The sequence below is a fragment of the Gossypium hirsutum genome, chromosome D01 (assembly GCF_007990345.1).
Source record: "Gossypium hirsutum isolate 1008001.06 chromosome D01, Gossypium_hirsutum_v2.1, whole genome shotgun sequence".
Classification (NCBI taxonomy): Eukaryota; Viridiplantae; Streptophyta; class Magnoliopsida; order Malvales; family Malvaceae; genus Gossypium; species Gossypium hirsutum.
Genome location: NC_053437.1, coordinates 37,253,810 through 37,276,901, shown reverse-complemented (window position 1 = coordinate 37,276,901; position 23,092 = coordinate 37,253,810). Strand labels below are relative to the sequence as shown.

Below are 23,092 nucleotides of genomic sequence, written 5' to 3'. Positions count from 1 at the left end.
ACCCCGTGTAATCTCACAATCTGAGAAATGTACAATTCAGCTAGTTTATCCAATGAAAAATCCATACGCACGGGGATAAAGTGAGCCGACTTAGTCAGTCTATCGACAACAACCCAAATCGCATCCTTCTTACTTGCTGACAATGGCAGTCCGGACACAAAGTCCATTGTGACTCGATCCCATTTCCACTCGGGTATCATGATCGGCTGAAGTAATCCTCAAGGCACTTGATGTTTTGCTTTCACTTGTTGACATATTAAACATCTCGAAACAAAGTCGGAGATGTCTCGTTTCATACTATGCCACCAAAACTGACGTTTCAAATCGTTGTACATTTTCGTACTCCCCGGGTGAATTGACATTCGGCTACAATGGGCTTCGTTCAGAATCATCGAAATGAGTTCTGAGTTTCTTGGAACACACAACCGACTTCTGAACCTCAAACAATCGTCATCATCAATTTGAAATTCGGATTCCCTATTCGGAACACATTCAGCCCGTTTTGCAACCAATTCATCGTCGACTTTCTGAGCTTCACGAATTTGACGAATCAATAATGGTTTGGCCTTTAATTCAACTACTAACACATTGTCGGGTAGAACAGACAAGTGCACATTCATCACTCGTAAAGCAAACAGTGATTTCCGGCTTAAGGCGTCCGCAACCACATTAGCCTTTCCCGGGTGGTAATCAATGACAAGCTCGTAATCTTTCAACAACTCAAGCCAACGTCTTTGTCGCAGATTTAAGTCTCTTTGAGTCATCAAATATTTGAGACCTTTGTGATCCGAAAATACATGGCACTTTTCACCAAATAAGTAATGTCGCCATATTTTTAAAGCGAATACGATGGCAGCTAGTTCGAGATCATGGGTCAAATAATTTTTCTCATGTGGCTTTAATTGTCTCGACGCATAGGCCACCACTCGACCTTCTTGCATCAATACGCAACCCAACCCAAGTAGGGATGCGTCACTATAAATGACAAACTCTTTGCCTGATTCAGGTTGCACTAAAATTGGAGCTTCAGTCAAATAAGTTTTTAGTTGATCAAAACTTTTCTGACATTTCTCCGTCCATTCGAACTTAACATCCTTTTGAAGTAGCTTCGTCATTGGTGTGGCTATCATCAAGAAACCTTTGACAAATCGTCGGTAATAACCGGCGAGCCCCAGGAAGCTCCGAACTTCGGTAATATTTCTTGGAGGCTTCCAGTTAAGTATGGCTGAAATTTTGCTCGGGTCAACTCGAATACCCGATGCGGATACCACATGACCCAAGAAGCTAACCTCTCTTAACTAGAACTCACACTTACTGAACTTAGCATATAACTGCTTATCCCGCAAATTTTGCAACACTAGTCTCAGGTGCTCAGCATGTTCGGTCTCATCTCGTGAATAGACCAAGATGTCATCAATGAACACAACTACGAACCGATCCAAATATGGTCTGAAGATCCGATTCATCAAATCCATAAATATCGCAGGGGCATTAGTGAGCCCAAACGGCATCACTAAGAACTCGTAGTGACCATATCTCGTTCTGAAGGCAGTTTTGGGTATGTCCGAATCTCGAATTCGCAACTGATAATAGCCCGATCTCAAATCTATTTTTGAGAACACTGAGGCTCCCTTCAGTTGGTCGAACAAATCATCGATACGCGGTAACGGATATTTGTTCTTTATTGTCACTTTATTCAGCTGACGATAGTCAATGCACAACCTCATGGTTCCGTCCTTCTTTTTCACGAACAATATTGGTGCACCCCAAGGTGAGAAGCTTGGTCGAGCGAAACCTCTATCCGTCAATTCTTGCAACTGAGCTTTCAACCCTTTTAACTCGATTGGTGCCATACGATACGGAGCTATCGAAATCGGCGTAGTCCCAGGTACAAGCTCAATACCAAACTCTATCTCCCGAACAGGTGGTAAACCCGATAATTCTTCAGGAAAAACATCCGGGTATTCACAAACCACCGGCACAGATTCAGGTTTCTTTTCTAATTCTTTGTCATCAAGTACATACGCAAGGTATGCTTCGCACCCTTTTCTTACATATTTCTGGGCCAACATTGAGGATATTACAGCTGGCAACCCCTTTAAGTCCGTAGACTCAACTCGGATTATCTCGTTATTTGCGCACCTAAAATCAATAGTCTTGCTTTTGCAATTCACAACTACATCATGCGCGGTCAGCCAATCCAAACCAAGAATAACATCAAATTCATCAAATGGCAAAAGCATCAAGTCCGTCGGAAAACAGGAACCTTGAATTACTAGGGGACATTCCTTACACACTTTGTCGACAAGCACGTAACGACCCAAGGGATTTGACACCCGAATTACGAACTCAGTAGACTCAATAGGTAAAGTCTTACTGGATGCTAAGGTTTCACATATGTAAGAATGAGTAGAACCGGGGTCAATCAAAGCAATTACATTAGTATCAAAGAGAGTAAAAGTACCGGTAATAACATCAGGCGAAGAAGCATCCTCGCGGGCACGTATAGCATAAGCTCTAGCAGGCGCACGGGCCTCGGATCTGGTCGTAGCATCTCTAGATCCTCTCTGACCACCACTAGCATTGCCCGTATTTCTAGATGGTCTACCTCGAGTAGTGGTAGCACCCGGTTTCCCACTCTGATTTACATTCTGTTCAGACGACCTCGGGCAATCTTTAATGAAGTGGTCAACTGATCCGCACTTGTAACAGGAGCGGTCATGGAATCTACAACTCCCCGAATGCCACTTACCGCAATATCGACATTCCGTTCTGTCTCGACGTTCATTCCCAACACTGGCGACCGAAGTGCCTCGTGTACCCACAGGGGGTCGATCACGATCTCGTCTAAGAAGGCCCGAAGTGCCTTGATACGAGTCACAAAAGCCCAAATTCTTGAAGGCGAGGCCCAATAAGCAAATTCCCAGCCCAATCAAGAAATCCATCCATACTTAGTTGAAAATCAGGCCAAATTGTCAAAGTGGCCCAAGTTGTAAAGTTTTATTTTTATTTATTTATTTATTTATTTATTTACTTAGTTTAAATTTTTATGTCAATATTCAGTCCAAGAGTCCTAGATAAAATGACCTTTGACCGAATTTCCATATTAAAATAATTAGGAGTTTTTTTTATTTTAGTTTTCTAATTAGATTAGGACTAGTTATAAGGCCTATTTAAAGGCATGGCTGTCCACCTTGTTAAACACTTATCATTATTATTAAAATTTCAGATTTGTTGAGAGCAGAATTTTCTTTGAGTTTTCTCCAAGATTTTTCTCTTGAGTTTTCTTTAGAAGTTGTTTTAACAATCTTGTGATTGTGGGAGCCATCTTCAACCTTCTTCTTGCCATTGATATTCTTTGGAGGGGAGATTAGAGCCGTTTGAAGGGAGTTGTGAGATCTTTCGAGATTTCAAGGCTTCTTAGGACTTATCTTTTAATTTCTTACTGTCAATTCTTTCTTTATTTCTACTTGTGCTGAATCATTATCTAATCTATTTTCTGTTCTTATTGTGTTTTCAGCCTTTTTCTATCTTAAGGAATCAGCCCAAAAATCCCCAATTTCTAGGGTTCTTGCCGATTCATCCATACTCTTTTTGGGAGAAATTAGATTGCCGAAATTTGGGGAAAACTATCTTGGTGTTCAATTGGGCAGAATCGCAATCTCTTCTAGGGTTTCAAGATTCCTTATTAACACTTATTTTATTCTCTATTTGATTCTTTACTGTTTTGGGGATTTTATTTCAGATCTGAAAATTCAAAAATCTAATCTTTTAATTTTCTGTTTCGTTTCAGATCTAATTGTTTAGGGTTTTCGTAGGAGTTTCTCGTGACTTGGCAACTCGATCTTGGTCCGCGCGCAACCCCGTATCATTTGGTATCAGATTTTGGGCGTTTTGGGTGTTCTTGGTTGATTTCTAAACTGATCTCTATTTTTTAAATTACAAACAGCAGTTTTACCCAGAAAAATTTTCGAAAAAAATTCATTTGAGTGGGTAAATGTTTTCTGATTGATCTGAAATTTTACATACATATTTTTGGCACTGTTATTGAATATAAAAAAATATTTCCCGCAAAAAAATAAGTCGAAAAAGTCAAAAAATTGAAAAAAGACGAAATCCAATAAAAAATTAAAAAAATATCCAGCGGGTTGAATTTGGTGCCCAAATTTTCCAGATCAAAAATTCAATATTTGAAGACATTCCAGATTTAATTTTGTGATTTTTTGAGATCGGGAACACCTCAAACGAAGTTGTCAAGTTACTCCGCAGTTTTTCGGGTTTTCTGTTTTCAACAATTTTTATTGATTCTTAGCTGTAGGTTTTCATTTGTTTGCTTTTTATTCTCCCTTTACAATATCTAACACCTTCTTGTTTTTTGTGTTAGTAGGATTTAAACGTGTGCCCAATTCTTCCTCGGTGCAACACGAATCAATTGGTGTCTCGTCAGTTTTTGGCATCCTAGTGCACATTAGGATTCTTTGGTAGATCGGTTCATCCACTCTCTAATTGGTTGATATAAACTTTGATAAAGAACTCACAAGATTGAATTCGACCTCATTGAGAATTTGATTTTTTCTTTTTGAGTGATTAACAGTGAGGTTTGATAACTTTTATTTTTGAGTGTTGAGTGTTTTGCAGGTTTTAAAAAAAAATGTCTACAGGTGATAATACTAGTGACATATTTAAAAAATTCCAACAACAGTTGGACGAACAGGCTGCTGCACTTCGAGCGTTGACAGCTACTATCAATGAGGTGCGGTTGAATCAAGAGCCTCAATATCGAGATCAAATTAAAGACGATGTGGATAACCAGCCTCCTGCTCATAGGCGCGCTCCTCGGCGTGTCCCTAGAACTGATTATGATCTTCATGATCGTGGACAACCCTCTTTAGCAAAACCAAAGAGCGAGCAGCAACGAGAACATCTCTTTCATACTCGCTGCCATGTACAAGGTAAGCTTTGTAGAGTTATTATTGATGGTGAAAGTTGCTCGAACGTAGCCAGCACGACGATGGTGGAAAAGCTTTGCTTAACCACTACCAAGCATCCACGACCTTATCAACTACAAGGGCTTAGCAACGAAAGCCAATTTAAGGTCACTCAACAAGTGCGCATCGCCTTTTCTATCGGTAAATATCAAGACGAAGTCGTGTGCGACGTAGTACCTATTCAAGCCTGCCATTTATTGCTAGGAGAACCATGGCAACTGGATCGAAAAGTCACTCACGATGGTCGTACCAATAGGTATTCTTTCAAGCATCAAGGAAAGAAACTTACCTTAGTGCCGCTCACTCCGGAACAAGTCCATGAGGACCAAATCAAACTGAGAAATTCTGTTAAAACAAGTGAGGAAAAAGAAAAAGAGAATGAAAAAGAGCAAAAAGAGATTGAGAGTGAAAAGGAATGTGAAACAGAAAAGAAATTTGAAAAAGAAGTTGAAGAAAGAAGAGAAAATGAGTTAGAAAAAGAAACAAAAGAAAAAGACGAGGAAAGGCTAGTGAGGAATGTTTCCACTAACCAAGATATGAATTTTTCTTGTGTTGCTACTTTTCAGGTTCCTGAAAGATCGAAAGATAACTTTCAACTTCAATACCTCTCAAATGAAAGACGCTTTCATACGATCAACTTAGGCAAAGATGAAATCACACTACATGATCCCGAAGGTAAGCGAGGTAAGGAAATTTTAGAAACCGAGTCCATTGCAGATTTGAAATTTATTGATAAAACTTTTGGTGACTTAGTTCTTAAAAGATCCCCTCATTTTGATCCGATTAATTGTTACTCTTCGATTGTGGTTGACAAAGTCATTACGAAAAGAAGCGTGATTTGTTATTCTCTTGATTTACCTTGTGTAAAATCCTCGAATTTGTCCAAATCTGTTTTGGAGAATAAGGTAACGAAATTTTCCAAATTTGTTTTCAATTTATATTCGTGCCTTAAACAGTTTATGTGGTTGTACATGAAGTTTGAGTTCCATTTGACAAAGGTTAACTCAACAACGGAGATTCGACTACACTATGCCCCCGATGAGCGAAGGTTTGTTTTAAATGAAAAAGGTAAAATCGACCCTTATTCTTCTGCTTATCGAGGTAAGATGCTTGAAACCTTTGAAACACTTTTGTACTCCTCGGATAGTGATAAAGATCGTGTTGATGAACACTTAGATCGAAACGTGCTTGACTGTCCTATTTTATTTATTGATGATCTATCTGTTTTGATGGTTGATAAAAAGATTCTTGTTTTTGATAATGCATGTGTGAGTGAATCTATAGACCGTCGATTAATGCATGGTATGATTATGCAACTCTGTGAACCATGTGAATCTTTTCAAATACCTACTTGTGACGATTATGTTTACCATTTGATTTATTACTCGCAATTTATTCATGGTTTGTGGGAACAATGTGAGACGACTGAATGCCTTAAAACATGTCCATCTTTGTTTCAAATATTTGACGAGGCAGTGGTGAGTAAATTAGATTGTTTGCATGGTAATCTGAATCTGTCCATTCACATGCGTTATACCTGTTCTATTATGCTTATGATTGGACTACAAGCTTATTTCCGTTGCTATTTACTATCTCATGGCTATTCTTCTCAGTGGACTCAATTGCCATTAGTCTCGTTCGATAGAGGAAAGTCGAGTTCATTTGATTTTTCAGATTCGAGGACGAATCTTTTTGAGGAAGGGGGGAATGATACGAGTCACAAAAGCCCAAATTCTTGAAGGCGAGGCCCAATAAGCAAATTCCCAGCCCAATCAAGAAATCCATCCATACTTAGTTGAAAATCAGGCCAAATTGTCAAAGTGGCCCAAGTTGTAAAGTTTTATTTTTATTTATTTATTTATTTATTTATTTACTTAGTTTAAATTTTTATGTCAATATTCAGTCCAAGAGTCCTAGATAAAATGACCTTTGACCGAATTTCCATATTAAAATAATTAGGAGTTTTTTTTATTTTAGTTTTCTAATTAGATTAGGACTAGTTATAAGGCCTATTTAAAGGCATGGCTGTCCACCTTGTTAAACACTTATCATTATTATTAAAATTTCAGATTTGTTGAGAGTAGAATTTTCTTTGAGTTTTCTCCAAGATTTTTCTCTTGAGTTTTCTTTAGAAGTTGTTTTAACAATCTTGTGATTGTGGGAGCCATCTTCAACCTTCTTCTTGCCATTGATATTCTTTGGAGGGGAGATTAGAGCCGTTTGAAGGGAGTTGTGAGATCTTTCGAGATTTCAAGGCTTCTTAGGACTTATCTTTTAATTTCTTACTGTCAATTCTTTCTTTATTTCTACTTGTGCTGAATCATTATCTAATCTATTTTCTGTTCTTATTGTGTTTTCAGCCTTTTTCTATCTTAAGGAATCAGCCCAAAAATCCCCAATTTCTAGGGTTCTTGCCGATTCATCCATACTCTTTTTGGGAGAAATTAGATTGCCGAAATTTGGGGAAAACTATCTTGGTGTTCAATTGGGCAGAATCGCAATCTCTTCTAGGGTTTCAAGATTCCTTATTAACACTTATTTCTATTCTCTATTTGATTCTTTACTGTTTTGGGGATTTTATTTCAGATCTGAAAATTCAAAAATCTAATCTTTTAATTTTCTGTTTCGTTTCAGATCTAATTGTTTAGGGTTTTCGTAGGAGTTTCTCGTGACTTGGCAACTCGATCTTGGTCCGCGCGCAACCCCGTATCATGCCTCTAGACCGGCCCACATCATCTCGAAATTTCTTCGATGCCTGTTGAAGAGACTTTCCCGAGGATCTTTTTCGAAACTCTCCAGTTCCCACATCAACTTTTTGTTTTTCTTTTCTAAGCTCTTCGGCTTTACAAGCTCGCTCGACAAGTACTACGAACTCTCGTATTTCAAGAATGCCAACGAACATTTTTATATCTTCATTCAGCCCGTCATCGAAGCGTTTACACATGATAGCCTCGGACGAAACACATTCCCGAGCGTATTTGCTAAGTCTAACAAATTTTCGCTCGTAATCAGTAACCGACATGGAACCTTGCTTAAGCTCAAGAAATTCCTTCCGTTTTTTATCAACAAATCTCTGACTGATATACTTTTTCCGAAACTCAGTTTGGAAAAACTCCCAAGTTACTTGCTCTCGGGGCACAACAGAAGTCAGAGTACTCCACCAATAGTAGGCAGAATCACGTAGCAAGGAGATAGTACACTTTAGGCATTCATCGGGTGTACAAGATAGCTCATCGAGTACCCGGATAGTGTTGTCCAACCAAAATTCAGCTTGCTCGGCATCGTCGCTATCCGTAGCTTTAAATTCAGTAGCCCCATGTTTTCGGATTCTGTCAACTGGGGGCTTATTTGACCTTATTTAGTCAGTTACCGGAGGTATTGTAGGTGCGGGGGTTGTATTAGTCGGGAAGGGAGGTTGTGGAACAGCCGTATTAGTTCGAATGTATTGGTTGAACCAATCATTCATCACGCTATAGAAAGCTTGTCTAGCTTCATCATTCGGGTTACTAGCATTAGGTTGAGAGTCCACCGGCGCTGTCCCTTGTGCGGGAGCAGGCGCTACACTCTCAAGATCATCAGCTACCGCTCGGTCGGGATCGGGATCCATTACTATAAATAAACACATTTGCAAATGTCAGAAATCACCACACTATCAAATAATCACATAAAATGGCATGTATAGCTAGACCCAACTCATTACGGTAGTCCTAGAATCGACTAAACCGTAGCTCTGATACCAATAAAATTGTAACACCCCGTACCCGAGTCCGTCGCCGGAGTCGGACACGAGGGGTTTGCAGACTTATATCACTTCTTTGCACAATCCATTTTAAAAATTTCCAGGCAGTTGGCTAACTGCGTCACTGTCACCTTAAAAATCATATCTTGAGTTTCACAACTCAAAAATCAGTTTCGTAAATTTTCCCTGAAACCAGACTCATATTCCCATCTACATATTTTTTTCTAGAATTTTTGGTTGGGCCAATTAGTACAGTTTATTAGTCAAAGTCTCCCATGTTACAGGGATCGACTACACTGACCTTTGCGCATTACGACTTGGATATCTCCCTGCACAGAGCTTCAATACTGATGCTGTTTGTTTCTTTAGAAACTAGACTCAGAGAGGAACCTATACATATATGGCATGACTCCTAATTATCTCTGTTTAATTTATAATGAATTTCCAAAGTCGGAACAGGGAATCCAGAAACCGTTCTGCCCCTGTCTCACGAGAACCTAAATATCTCTTAACATACTGTCCATATGATCGTTTCGTTACTTTCCTGTGAAAATAGATTCATCAAGGTTCGTTTACATAATTTATTCACTATTTAATTCCATTCCTACTATTTTTAGTGATTTTCTAAATCTACATCACTGCTGCTGTCAGCATCTGCCTTTAAGGTAGACTTTACCTATTTCATAGTTTCCATGATTCCACTAGCCCTTTTAGCATAAATAGCACAAATTATGATAGTGATTAACCATTCCCATGGCCAATCCTTGTTAAGCATATCCACACCTCTCAATAACCATATCCATACCAAATGATTTTAACATTATGCTCAAACATATATAAGCCATTTTCGCATGGGTATCCAAAAATTATACAAATCCAAAGGGTCCATGACCCACAACAAAAAGGGTAGTCCTATACATGCCATTTCGAAGTTCAACCAAAATTGTACCAAAAGAGGGGGGGCTTTGATAGTGTGGGCGACTTCGACTTCAAAATCCCGAGTCCGATAGCTGGAGAACCAAAATCTATAAAATAGAGAATCAAAGAGACGGAGTAAGCAATTTATGCTTAGTAAGTTTTGAGCAAGGGATTCCAGCACAACAAAAGTATAGCATTCATGTAGCTAAACGGATAATTTCATATGCACAATTTTTCAATATCATACTTACTTCACATTACCAACCCTTTTATTCATACACAAAGATCAACTTAGCCAAAGGCCGGTAGCTCATTTATCAACTGAGCGAATACTTATTTGTAAGGGCTCAACTAATTCAAAGCACATACGAAACATACCTTAATGTTGGGATGTTTCAAGCGTATTAACTGAAATTTTTACAGCAAGATCATTCATTCCCAAATCACGTACCTTCAGAATTTAACCGGATATAGCTACTCGTTCAAATGCCTTCGGGACATAGCCCGGTTATAGTAACTCGCACAAATGCCTTCGGGACTTAACCCGGATTTAGTAACTCGCACAAATGCCTTCGGATCTTAGTCCGGATATGGTCACTTAGCACAAAGCCTTCGGGACTTAGCCCGGACATCATTCAAATAACCATGCACATTTAACAGTAAATCATGGCACATTCGTATTTCATTTTCGTTAACAAAACTCAAACGCAAGACACTTATCATTCTTGCAATTTCGGCTCAATAGCCACACACAAAGAGCATGATTTTGATTTGCTTAAAACATGATCTAATCAAATCATAATTTAAGCTCTTTTACTCAAGAACTTACCTCGGATGTTGTCGAATGATTCCGATAGCTATTCGACCACTTTTTCCTTCCCTTTATCGGATTTAGATCCCCTTTGCTCTTGAGCTTAATTAGACAAATAAATTGATTTAATCATTTGAGCATCGAAAAGAGGAACACAAGGCACTTAGCCCATATTTATACATTAGACATTAAAGTCACATACATGTGAAATCATGCATCAACTCAACATATTATCCCACACTCCTTTTAGCCGATTGTCTAAGCCAAGATAAAAGCATCAATATGCTTGCCTCTAACCGAATACACGCAACGCCAATCCATCTCATGTGGCTGAATATGCATGTCTACGTTGAGGCCAATTATATACTTAGTACCACATATAAATGACATACATTTTACTAACTAATGCGTTACATATTATAACTCAATATGCATCCATCATTTACTCCATAACTAAACCACCACCATATATAAACATATACCTTGGGATGATATATATATGTATCATACCAATACACCATGTGCAAATATATATATATGCAAGAGCCGAATCACAAGGCTGATTATAGCCATCTCATATTTTTTTTCATCCTATACCCGAATGCACAGGTACATTATAATAGCTTCCAACTTAATTCATCATAAATTTCCCTTTTTTTGTTTTCATGGCCGAATGCTCCTTCTACACCATTTACCTTCACAAAGCATGAATTTCATCATCCAACTTACAAGCTTACAATCTCATGAAGTTTAACCTCATAGTACCTATCAAACTCTCACTCATTAGCTTCTATCATAAACCTCCAACAACACCAACTAAACATATACTTCGTGGGTCTATGGTAGAACCAAGAAAGGAACTCATAGATATCAAGATGTAAGCAACTACCATTATTAATCTAAGTTTAGCATGAAACACAATCATCACCCTTATTAATCTTTTATAGCCGAAAACCATACTCACCCCCAAAATCAAAATTTTAACATGGTTTACAAAAATCACTTGATAACTCACTCAATATCAACTAAAATTTCAAAAGCTAGTACAAACTTCCTTACCTTAATAGTGACCTAAGATGACCGATTGCTTCACTCCCTTTTTCTTCCTTTCAATTCGGCCAAGAAGAACCAAAGAACACAACTTGTTTTTCTTTCTTCCTTAGAACATTCGGCCAAGAGAAATGAAGAAAGATGGACACTTTTTTTTTGTTTTCTCTCTTACATTCACGGTAATGGGGAGGGGAAGAACAATCACACACATTCTTTCCTTTTTCCATTTCTTTATTACCCATACTCCTTATTTTATTGTTCCTAACATACATCACTAACATAACATGTTTGTGACATGTTTCCACTCATAGCATGGCCGACCACTAGCTCAAATATTGGGCAATTTGACATGCAAACCCACCATTTCTATAACATGCATTAATAAGCCACTTTACATTTGCCTAGCACATTTCTAAATTTTTTTCACATAAGTCCCATTTACTAAAATTCACCTACAAATAAACAAAATTCAAATATGAAATTTTCACACATGCATATATACATACAATAAGCATCAAATATGACAGCTAATTATTTTTATGACTTGGTTTAGCGGTCCTAAAACCACTTCCCGACTAGGGTCAATTTTGGGCTGTCACACAGCTCATGCACTCTCTCTACTAACCTTTCAAGATCATGACCTGTAATGCACCCTTGGACATACTGCCCCTTCAAATTTGCTTGTGTTTTAACACAGGCCCTTAAGCAAAGTGAAGTGATTAATGATGGGAAATAAGCACTTACTGCCTTCTTTTGAGCACAATCGTGAATATCCTTGAGGATAATTTTCCCAACATTAATGGACATTTCTGTCAAAATTGCATATAACAAAAGCATTCGTTCCATCGAGATGGTGGAACTATGTGAGATAGGCATAAAATTGTAGCGAACGAAATAAGACCATACCTTTGCTATTGGTTTTAAGTATTCTCTTCGACAAGGATGGCTCCCATACTTTTTTATAATCCATTAGGATCCCCAATTTGCCACAAAATCAAGCACTTGTTGAAGAAAATCCCAATTGATATTGTTCATCATAGGTTAGTACTATCTTCTTCAACATCAGGTAAATTAAACAAATCATTAATGGACTTAGAACTAAGAGGCACCTTTTTCTTTCGAACGATGGCTTCAGTAGCATCTTGCGTAGTCAAACTAGCATAGAATTCTCGAACTAGTTCATCATCGAGAAGTGAACGAGCATCACAGAATCGTTCCCACTTGAGAGCATTGATTATCTTTCTAATTGGCACATTAACAACCATCACATCATTACTTTTCAGGTTAAAACCTTTTTTCGGCATCATAGGTTGATGCTTGAAAATTGAATCAAATCGCTCTTTCACTTCTTCATCAACCACAATCGGGTTTTCAGGAGTAGTCTTTAAAAATCTGGTTCTTTTACGAGACATGGTATCTCTTCTCGATAATTTGGCAAAGTTTCTACTTACAGGGGTAGAAGAGAAATTGGTAAAAAAGGGTAGAACTTGCTTCGGCAAACCTTGCGATGGCGAGGGATTTACGGCGGTGACAGCAACGTGTGGCAGTAATGGTGGTGTGCGGTGGTGATAACGGCTACTTGCGGTGGAGACTTCGATGCTCCAATGATTCTCTTACGGCAGCACTAGGTGGTCTCGACAAAAGAAAAGAAAAGGACTAAGGGTTTCTTTCGGGATTTGAGGTTAGCGGCACAAGAAGGAGGTTTGGGATTTTTAGTGTTAAACAAATTGCTTTGAGATATATGAAAATAGTAGAATGAAAAAGGGTTTATATAGGGAAAAATTAGGGCAACATGTAGCAAAAATTTAGCCACAGTAAGGTTACTTGGGCTGGCAAACAATGGAAGTGGCGGCACTAGATGTGGATTTTCCCTCATTTCTGCTATCTTGGGCCTCAAATTCAAACTTGTATTTATAGAATTATTCAATAAAGAGAAACTAATTAGTACTTGGGTCAAATTTGACCCCCTTTATTAACATAAAAATTTAAAATTAATGAAAATAAATTAAACTAGAAAAAAATATTTTAAAACTTAATTAGAAAATTTCTTCTTAACAAATTACATTAAATTAATTCCCAGGAAAAGTTGGGGGGTCACAGTGGTCCCACTTAAGTTCCAATCTCCTTAGACAGAATTAATTAAATGTACTTAATTAAGAAAATAAATTCTAATTATTTATTTATTTACAAGATGAGTTCATGAAAAATCAAGGGTCTGTTAATTTGAACGAGGATTTAACTCGCTCAACTTCACCATCCCAATAATGTTTAAGACATTGACCATTAACTTTAAACATACCTCCATAATTATTATATAATTTAATAGCTCCATAAGGATAAACTCGATAGATGGTATAGGGTCCTTTCCATCGGGATTTTAGCTTCCCAAGAAATAACTTTAGCCTTGAATTAAACAACAACACCTTCTAACCTTCTTTAAACTCGTGAAGTTGTATATGAGTATCATGTCATCTCTTTGATCTTTCTTTGCATATTTTGGCATTCTCATAGGAAAACAACCTTAGCTCTTCCAACTTATCCAGTTGTAACATATTTCTCTCATCGGCTTGCTTAAGATCAAAATTTAACTACTTCAAAGCCCAGTAAGCTTTATTCTCCAATTCTAATGGAAAATGACATGCCTTTCCAAAGACTAACCGATAAGGAGTCATTCCTAACAGAGTCTTAAATGCTGTTTGATAGGCCCATAATGCATCATCGAGCCTTCAAGACTAATCTTTTCTGCTAGGGCGTACTACCTTTTCAAGGATACCTTTGATTTCACGGTTCACTCTTTCAACTTGCCCATTGGACTGGGGGTGATAAGCAGTAGCAATCTTGTGCTTCACATCATAATTATCAAGCAACCACTTAAGCCATTTGTTCACAAATTGAGAACCTTCATCACTAATAGTAGCTATTGATGTCCAAAATCATGCAAAACATGCTTATGTAGAAATCCCATGACTACCTTAGCATCATTTGTAGCGTATGCTTCAGCTTCAACCCACTTGGATACATAGTCCACAGCAACTAAGATGAATTTGTTCCCATACGAAGAAGGAAACGGGCCTAAGAAGTCAATGCCCCATACGTAAAATAATTCAATCTTCAAAATATTTGTTAAGGGCATCTCATTCCTCCTTGGTATATTTTCGGTTCTTTAGTACTATCATAGTTCTTTACATAAGAGTAACCATATTTAAATAGTGTAGGCCAAAAGAAACATGCTTGCCAAATCTTTACTGTAGTATGTGAACCACCAAAGTGTCCCCCACTTGGAGATGAATGGCAATAATACAAAACCTCAGGAATCTCGCTTTCAGCTACACACTTTCAGATTATATTATTTGCACATTGTTTAAATAAAAATGGATCCTCCCAAAAATAATACCGACTATCATGAAGGAATTTCTTCCTTTGTTGGTATGTCATTTCTCGAGGAATTATTCCACATACAAGATAATTGGAAAAATCAACAAACCAGGGTATTTCATAAATTCGATTTACCTCAAATAAGTGTTCATCTGGGAAATTCTCATTGATAGGCACACATGACTAAGTTACCTCATCTTGCTCCAACTTCGACAGATGACCAGCTATTTGATTTTCGACACCTTTTCTGTCTTGGATCTCAAGGTCAGATTCTTAAAGCAAAAGTATCCAACGAATTAGCCTTGGTTTTGCGTCTTTCTTCGCGAGCAAGTATTTAATGGTCGCATGGTCAATAAATACTATAACTTTGGTACCTATAAGATAGGAGCGGAATTTGTCAAAAGCAAAAACTATAGCAAGTAGTTCCTTTCCAGTTACTGTATAATTGAGTTGGGCTATCGTCAAGGTTCTACTTGCATAGTAAATGGGGTGGAACACTTTATTTTTCTTTGACCCATCACACCTCCAACAGCATAATCACTTGCATCGTACATCAACTCAAAAGGTGTGCTTCAATCGGGTGTAATGATTATTGGGGCTGAGATTAACCATTTTTTCAACTCTTCAAAAGCTTCTAAACATACTTTGTTGAAATCGAACACTATATCCTTCTCTAACAACAAACATAGCGGCTTAGAAATTTTTGAGAAATCCTTTATAAACCTTCGGTAAAAACTGACATGGCCTAAGAAACTTTTGACTCCTTTCACATTAATTGGGGCCGGTAATCTTTCAATTACGCCCACCTTTGCTTTATCGACTTCAATTCCTTTCTTTGAGATCTTATGACCTAAGACAATCCCTTTCTTGACCATAAAATGGCATTTTTCCCAATTAAGGACAAGGTTCGTCTCTTCACATCTCTGCAGTACCTTAGCCAAATTACTCAAACAGATATTGTAAGTGTTACCAAAAACAGAAAAATCATCCATGAAAACCTCAACAAAATTTTTGACCATATTAGTAAATTGTCATCATGCATCATTGAAAAGTTACAGGTGCATTGCATAAACCAAAAGGCATTCGCCTAAAAGCAAACGTACCGTATGGACAAGTAAAGGTTGTTTTATGTTGGTTCCCTAGGGCTATAACTATTTGGTTATATCCCAAATAGTCATCTAAAAAATAATATAATTCATTACCTGCCAGTCGATCTAACATCTGATCCATAAAAGGCAACTAAAACTGGTCCTTCCAAGTGGCTTTGTTCAACTTTCTGTAATCAATACAGATTCTCCAACTGGTAATAGTTCTCGTTATAATTAACTTGTTACGCTCATTTTCAACAATCGTGATTCTACCTTTCTTCGACACACACTGCACTGGACTTACCCAAGAACTATCTGAAATAGGATAGATGATTCCTGCATCTAACCAATTGATCACTTCTTTTCTCACAACTTCTTTTATAATAAGATTGAGCCTCTTTTGCCCATCGATTCGAGCTCTTTCACCTTCTTGTAAAATGATTTTATGCATGTAAAAAGAAGGGCTTATACCTCGAATATCAGCTATGGTCCAACCAATTGCTTTCTTAAATTTATTTAGAACAATAATTAGTTGCTCCTCTTGATCTTTCGTCAGTTCCACTGAAATAATCACAGGCAAAGTAGAATAGTCACCTAAATAAACGTATTTTAAATGGGAAAGAAGTACCTTTAGTTTGAGTTTAGGTGGTTCTTCAATTGACAACTTGGGTTGCACCAATTCTCTAACTTCCAACTCCAACGGTTCAAATCGTGTGGATTGAATAAAATTTCTCGGATTTGCTTCCATCAAAGCCATGTTTTCTTCACCTTCTTTATCCTCCAAAGGGTCAAGATCTAAGGCTTTCTCCAATGGATCTTCTTCAAAATTACTTTCCATAAAAACCAAGGTTTCTATCTCTTCCATAACTGAACACTCTTCTGCCAAATCGGGAAACTTCATCGTTTTAAGAATGTTAAAGGTTACCTGATCATTTTGAACTCGCATGGTGAGTTCTCCTTTCTGTACATCAGTTAACGTTCTTCCCATGGCTAAGAAAAGTCTCCCAAGGATGATCAGCACTTCCTTGTCTGCTTGAAAATCTAAGACCATGAAATCAGCAGGAAAAATATATTTATCGACTTTCACCAAAACATCCTCGATCTTTTCTTCAGGATATGCTAAAGATCGATCTGCTAGCTGAAGCATCATAGTTGTAGGTCTTACTTCACCTATCCCTAACATCTTGAAAATAGACTTAGGCATCAAGTTGATACTTGCTCCTAAGTCACACAAAGCTTTACCATGTAAGATTCACCAATGTTACAGGGTATAGTAAATTTCCTAGATCTTTCAATTTAGGTGGCAATTTGTTCTGCAGGAACACACTGCACTCCTTTGTCAAGGCAACAGTCTCATACTCACTCATTCGTTTCTTCTTGGACAGTGTACCCTTCATAAACTTTACATAATTCAGCATTTGTTCTAAAGCCTCTACCAATAGAATATTGATGTGTAACTGCTTCAGAACATCCAAAAACTTCTTGAATTGCACCTCCTATTTCTGCTTGTGTTGTTGCAATCTTTGTAGATATGAAGGTGATGGAACTTTCGGTTAAAATGGACAACTTTTCTGAGTAGGTAAATCTGCTTCCAAAGAAGATGTAAAAATATTTGTATTCACTAAGTCAGGGTTTACGTTGTCAGACTTTGTAGATTCTAATTCCTTTGGTGTAGGAACTTCAACAGTTGGTTGATTCTTCTCAACGGGCTTATCTTCGACATTAATCAATCGAGGTTCTACAATTTTACCACTTCGTAATGCCACTACCTTGATATGTTCTTTACCCAAATTTCTTGGATTCTTAGTATCGCTCGGCAAGGTTCCTTGTGGTCCATTACGTAGCTCCATAGCTAATTGACCCATTTGGTTTTCCAAATTTTTCAGTGTTGCTGCTTGGCTTTGAATCAAAGCGTCATTCTTTTCCATGTACACTTTCAACAAGTTCTCCAAACTGTTTGATGCCTCAGCTTGAGGTGGTTTTGGAGCTTGCTGATTAAACCCTTAAGATTAATTGGGTCTTTCCTATAATAAGTTGTTGTTCGGTCCATTTCCTTGGTTACTCCAAGAAAAGTTAGGATGAGTACGAGATGAAGGATTGTAGAAGTTTGACAGGGATCCCTGTCCACTCTTATTTTGGTATTGGTTCCCCACATAGTACACTGACTCAAGATTTGATGGACAATTCTCAAAAGAATAACCTTCCCCACAGTACACACAGGAAACTATTTCAAACAGACTTGGTGGTTAAGCTACAAAATTATTAGTACTATTAGCGGTTAACTGTTTTAAAATAGAGGAAATAGACGATACCTGAGCTGATAACGAAGTGAAAGAGTCAACTTCATGAACTCTGGCTACACGTCTTCCTGAATCTATTTAATTTGTTGGCCATTGATAGTTATTACTAGCGATCCTCTTGATGATCTCATAAGCTTCATTATAAGACTTAGACAAAATTACACCATTCGCGGAAATATCTAACGTCAATCTTGTATGTGCATTGAGACCATTATAGAATGTCTCCAACTAGATACAGTGAAGAATCCCATAATAAGGACACTTGCGAAGTAACTCCTTGAATCGCTCCAAAGCCTCATACAAAGACTCGTCATCCAATTGTTTGAAAGTTGTGATCTCGTTCCTCAACTTAGCGTTTTTGCCGGGTGGGAAATACTTAACCAAAAATCTCTCCGCTAATTCTTGCCATCTAGATATGAAACTTGGTGGCAATGAATTAAGCCATGCTCGTGCTCGATCTCACAACGAGTACGGAAACAACTTCAACCTCAGTACGTCTTCAATCACACCGGCTATCTTGAATGAATCATTCACCTCCATAAACAATAGAAGGTGGAGATGTGGATCTTCTGCGGGCATACCACTAAATTGGCCCACCATTTGTAGCATTTGAAACATCACTAGTTTCAATTCAAACTGGATTGCCTCAATATCTGACCTTCTAATTCTTTGGTTTAACTCACTAAAAAGTGGCACAGTAAATTGTCTGATGCATCGATCCCTATTATCGGCAATGAGGATAGGATTTCGTACATGACTGGCTTCATTACCTTGGTCTTGATTCTGATTCCCAAGGTCCATCTCGACTTGTCTTTGAGCTGTTCTTTCACATCTTTTTTGTCTGATATTTCACTTAATTTCAAGGTCTACAGGGAGTAAATCAATAATTCATTCTATGCTCATAAACACCTGAAAAGAAAATCACAAAAATTAAAAAGAATAACTTAGTAATGTTAGAAATTAATCAAATTGAAAATAAATAATTTCACGAAAAAAATGATTATGGCAATAGTTGACAATCCCTGGCAACAGCGCCAAAAACTTGTAACGCGTAGGTTTGTGCAACTATACACAATCGTTATCAAGTAATAAGCAAGTATCGAGTTATCGTCTCCACAGGGATTGTATTTGTGGTAAGTCACTTAATTTGTAAAATTATATAGTTGAAAAGTGATGATCCCTAATGCAAATTATCCTAAGTATGCAAACTAAATGAAATAGATTTTAATAAAATTAAACACAATTTTGCAACAATTATAACATAAATAAACTAGGACAATTACTTTAATTAAACTCAATTTATTTTCAACTTGCTTAATAACATTCGAGAAAACATTTCATGGCAACTCGATCTTTCATGAGTTTGGAAACCACATTAGGTCCTTTCAGAATCCTTTACTTAGTAAATGCACATTTTATTGATCGTTATTTACTAAGGGGTTCGTAGTATTCGTGTGAAGTAACAGGGACGTGTCAGGTTTGAAACAATTTAATCACACAAATCTAAAAACTATGCAGATAACAGAGCTTGGTTAGAGTTGTTATGCAACCTACAATTTAATCGGGTCAGGATCTAAATTAAGCTTGCACATTTCAATTATGTGTCCATTAGTCGTCATCTGGTCAAGATCACTCAGCTAATTCAGGTGCATTAATCGCGTATGAACGAAATATAGACTTGATTTTAATTGAAAACATGATCGATTGAGGCACAAACATTATAAGCATGAATCAAATAAATATTATTTAATCAAAGCAATCATACTAGCTTAAATAATATTAAGCTAACATTGTTGTAAACAAGAACAAAGAACACATAGCAAACATCTTTAGATTAAATTAAAGAATAGAAAGATTAAACCCAATTCAGAGTGGTTGTCACCTAAGACTCTGACTGACGAGGCTCCTTCGCTTCTTTTCTTTTCTCCTTTGCTGATGGTTCTCTAAAGTGGCCGACCAAGGATTCTTTAAGAGGCTAATTTTTCTAAAAATCCTTATACAAGGATGATGATAGGCATGAGGGGGAAAGATAGCTAAGAGGGTTGAGGGAGCAGAGAATGATGAATGAGTGAGGGATGCTTGAAAAAATGAGAAATGAGCTCTTATTTATAGGTGAGGAAAGGGAGCTTAGTTTGCTAAAAAAAAGAGTGTCCATCTTTTGAAACTTCTTCCAAGGATGGCCGACCATGAATTGAGGAAATGTGGCTGATTCTGCTTGATTCTTGGTCAATTTGAGTGCTACCATAACTCAGGACTAAGACTTGGTCACCAGTAAATCTTCGGAAAAATCTCTGATTTCTTTAACTCTTCAAGGACCTTGTGTAATTAAACCAAAAATTGATTTATGATCAGCCATGTGTAGCCAAAAATTGGGTTGACTTGGTCCCCAATTTGGACGGTTTTGTAATTAGAAGAAAACTCTCAAACTTGTCCAAAAATAGTAGATAGTTTAGAGGACCAAATAATATAATTTTAACCACTTCAATTAATTAATTTACTTATTTAATTAAAACTCAATTTATTAATGAAATATTTAAAATGAATTATTAAATATAACTTTATATTTTATTATTTAATTTAATCATACATGTCCCACTTTATAGCTTAAAAATATAATATGCTCAAACTAATATAAAATAAGCCATTTTATGCATGAAAACTATATAATAAAGCATAAAATCACATTTGAATAATTTCGAAGTCCTAATTTCATATTTTCGCATATTTCATTAATTTATTAAAAATTACTTGGTTTTAACAACAAATTTAAGTAAAAAGGTGATGAATTATATAGGAAAAATCCAATATATTTTTCAGTTTACAAAAAGATATAATAAGGCATCCAAAACAAGCATAATCAAACATTATACAAAGGGTATAACCACATACAACCAATATGCCCTTAGGCACCTCAAATGACAACTTATAAACATGACTAATCATGTGTTCAATATAACCAATTGTTCAACTAACATATATGTAAATTTACACCAAAGCTTTCCATTTAGATCCTTTAACAAAACATACCATTTGATACCAAAACTGCATTCTAAAACTAGCATCAAATGACCATATAATCATTTCCACCAAAACACCAATTTATCACAATTACGTCCTATCACAAAGCACATATTCAATATGCATACTCATACCACAATTTTCATCTTCCATAATTCAACCATACCAAGTTATTTATCAACCATTAGAGAGAAAATATTTACATACCATATACTAGACTTATACTATCATTCAAGTTCCAAAACACTAGCCAAACAAATGGTCAAATTATCAACAAAGCATATAGGGAAACTTTAGCCAAAATAACCTATAAATGTCATTATAACCAAACTTAAACCAACCAAAAGTACCAAGTGAGCCGATGCATAGTGTGATATAGCTCCGACAAGCTTCCAACCCGAACGAGCTTTCGAATCACTAGAAACATGAAAAATACATTGAGTAAGCATTTAAGCTTAGTAAGTTCGTAGAACATAGAATTTAACTTACCATATAGTCACAATTTATGTAAGTAAACATAGCATATCCTAACTCAATTTGGCCAAATGCCTAAGCACATATTCACCAACATGTTAGCCATGTAAAACACATATAATAACCAATAAACATGGATGAACATAACCACTAAGCAAGTTTCATATACATGTATCATCCATTTCATGTTTCAATATATCATGTAATATCATTTCCTTGCATTTCATGTTTATACCTGTAATAGTTCATACCGAACTCATATCATCTCATAACAAAACATTGCCCGTTGAACCATTTAACATATCGTCAGATACTCAGGATAGCTCACACATAGTGTGCTAAACTGAAATCCGTCAATTCCTGTACATGTATGCTCCTATGAGCTATGAATCGGTATGCTCTCACGAGCTGCAATCGATAATCTTTAATGACATGTCATTTGTATCTTACGAATTCCTAAGGTTGAAATGGGACTCGATAATCATCGTACATCATTAGATATGATATCGGTATTTATACATGGCAATTATACATATCACATACATATAATTCAATTGAAATATATAAATAATCAATTTAATTACACAAACTTACCTCGACGAGTATACAAAGATACAGAGGCGATTAATCCAAGATTTTCTCTTTGCCTCGATTCCGTATGAAGTCTGACTAGATCTATACGGATAAATTAAACTCAATTTAATATATATGTCATTCAATTTTGTCCAACACATATTTTTGGAAAAATTACTATTTTTCCCCTATACTTTTAATTTCTTTGCAATTTAGTCCCTAGGCTTGGAAAATGAAATTCATAAAATTTTACCCCTACCCAAGCCTAGCTGATTTTTATACATACTAATAGTAGCCCATATATTTCACAAATTCACAAATTTTACCACGAATTTATCATATTTTTCAATTTACGTGATTTAGTCCTTTTTATCAAATTATGTAAATGGTAAAATTTCTTAACGAAATATTTATATGGTATTTCTATCATGTTGTAGGTAATAAGAAAATAATAAAATAAATTTTTTGAGTTTATATTTGTGGTCCTGAAACCATTGTTTCTAATTAACCTTTTAAGATTGTGGGCTGTTACAATTAACCTTTTAAGATCATGGGCTGTGATGCAACCTTGAACATATGGGTCTTTCAGGTTTGCTTTTGTTTTAACTTGGGCCCTTAAGCAAAGTGAAGTTATCAATGAAGGGAAGTAAGCACTTCCTGTCTTCTTTCTAGCACAGTTATGGATCTCCTTAACAATAATCTTCTCAACATTGATAAACCTTTTTGTCATAATTGCATACAACAAAAGTATTCACTCC

General features: G+C 36.6%; 1 non-coding gene across 1 annotated transcript; it reads left to right on the top strand.

Annotated features, from left to right (window-relative positions):
* Nucleotides 1-18,513: 18,513 nt before the first annotated feature.
* LOC121214197 (small nucleolar RNA R71) lies at nucleotides 18,514-18,620 on the top strand. Its single transcript, XR_005909783.1, has one exon. It is a non-coding gene; the product is annotated as a small nucleolar RNA R71 (small nucleolar RNA).
* The last annotated feature ends 4,472 nt before the right edge of the window (nucleotides 18,621-23,092 follow it).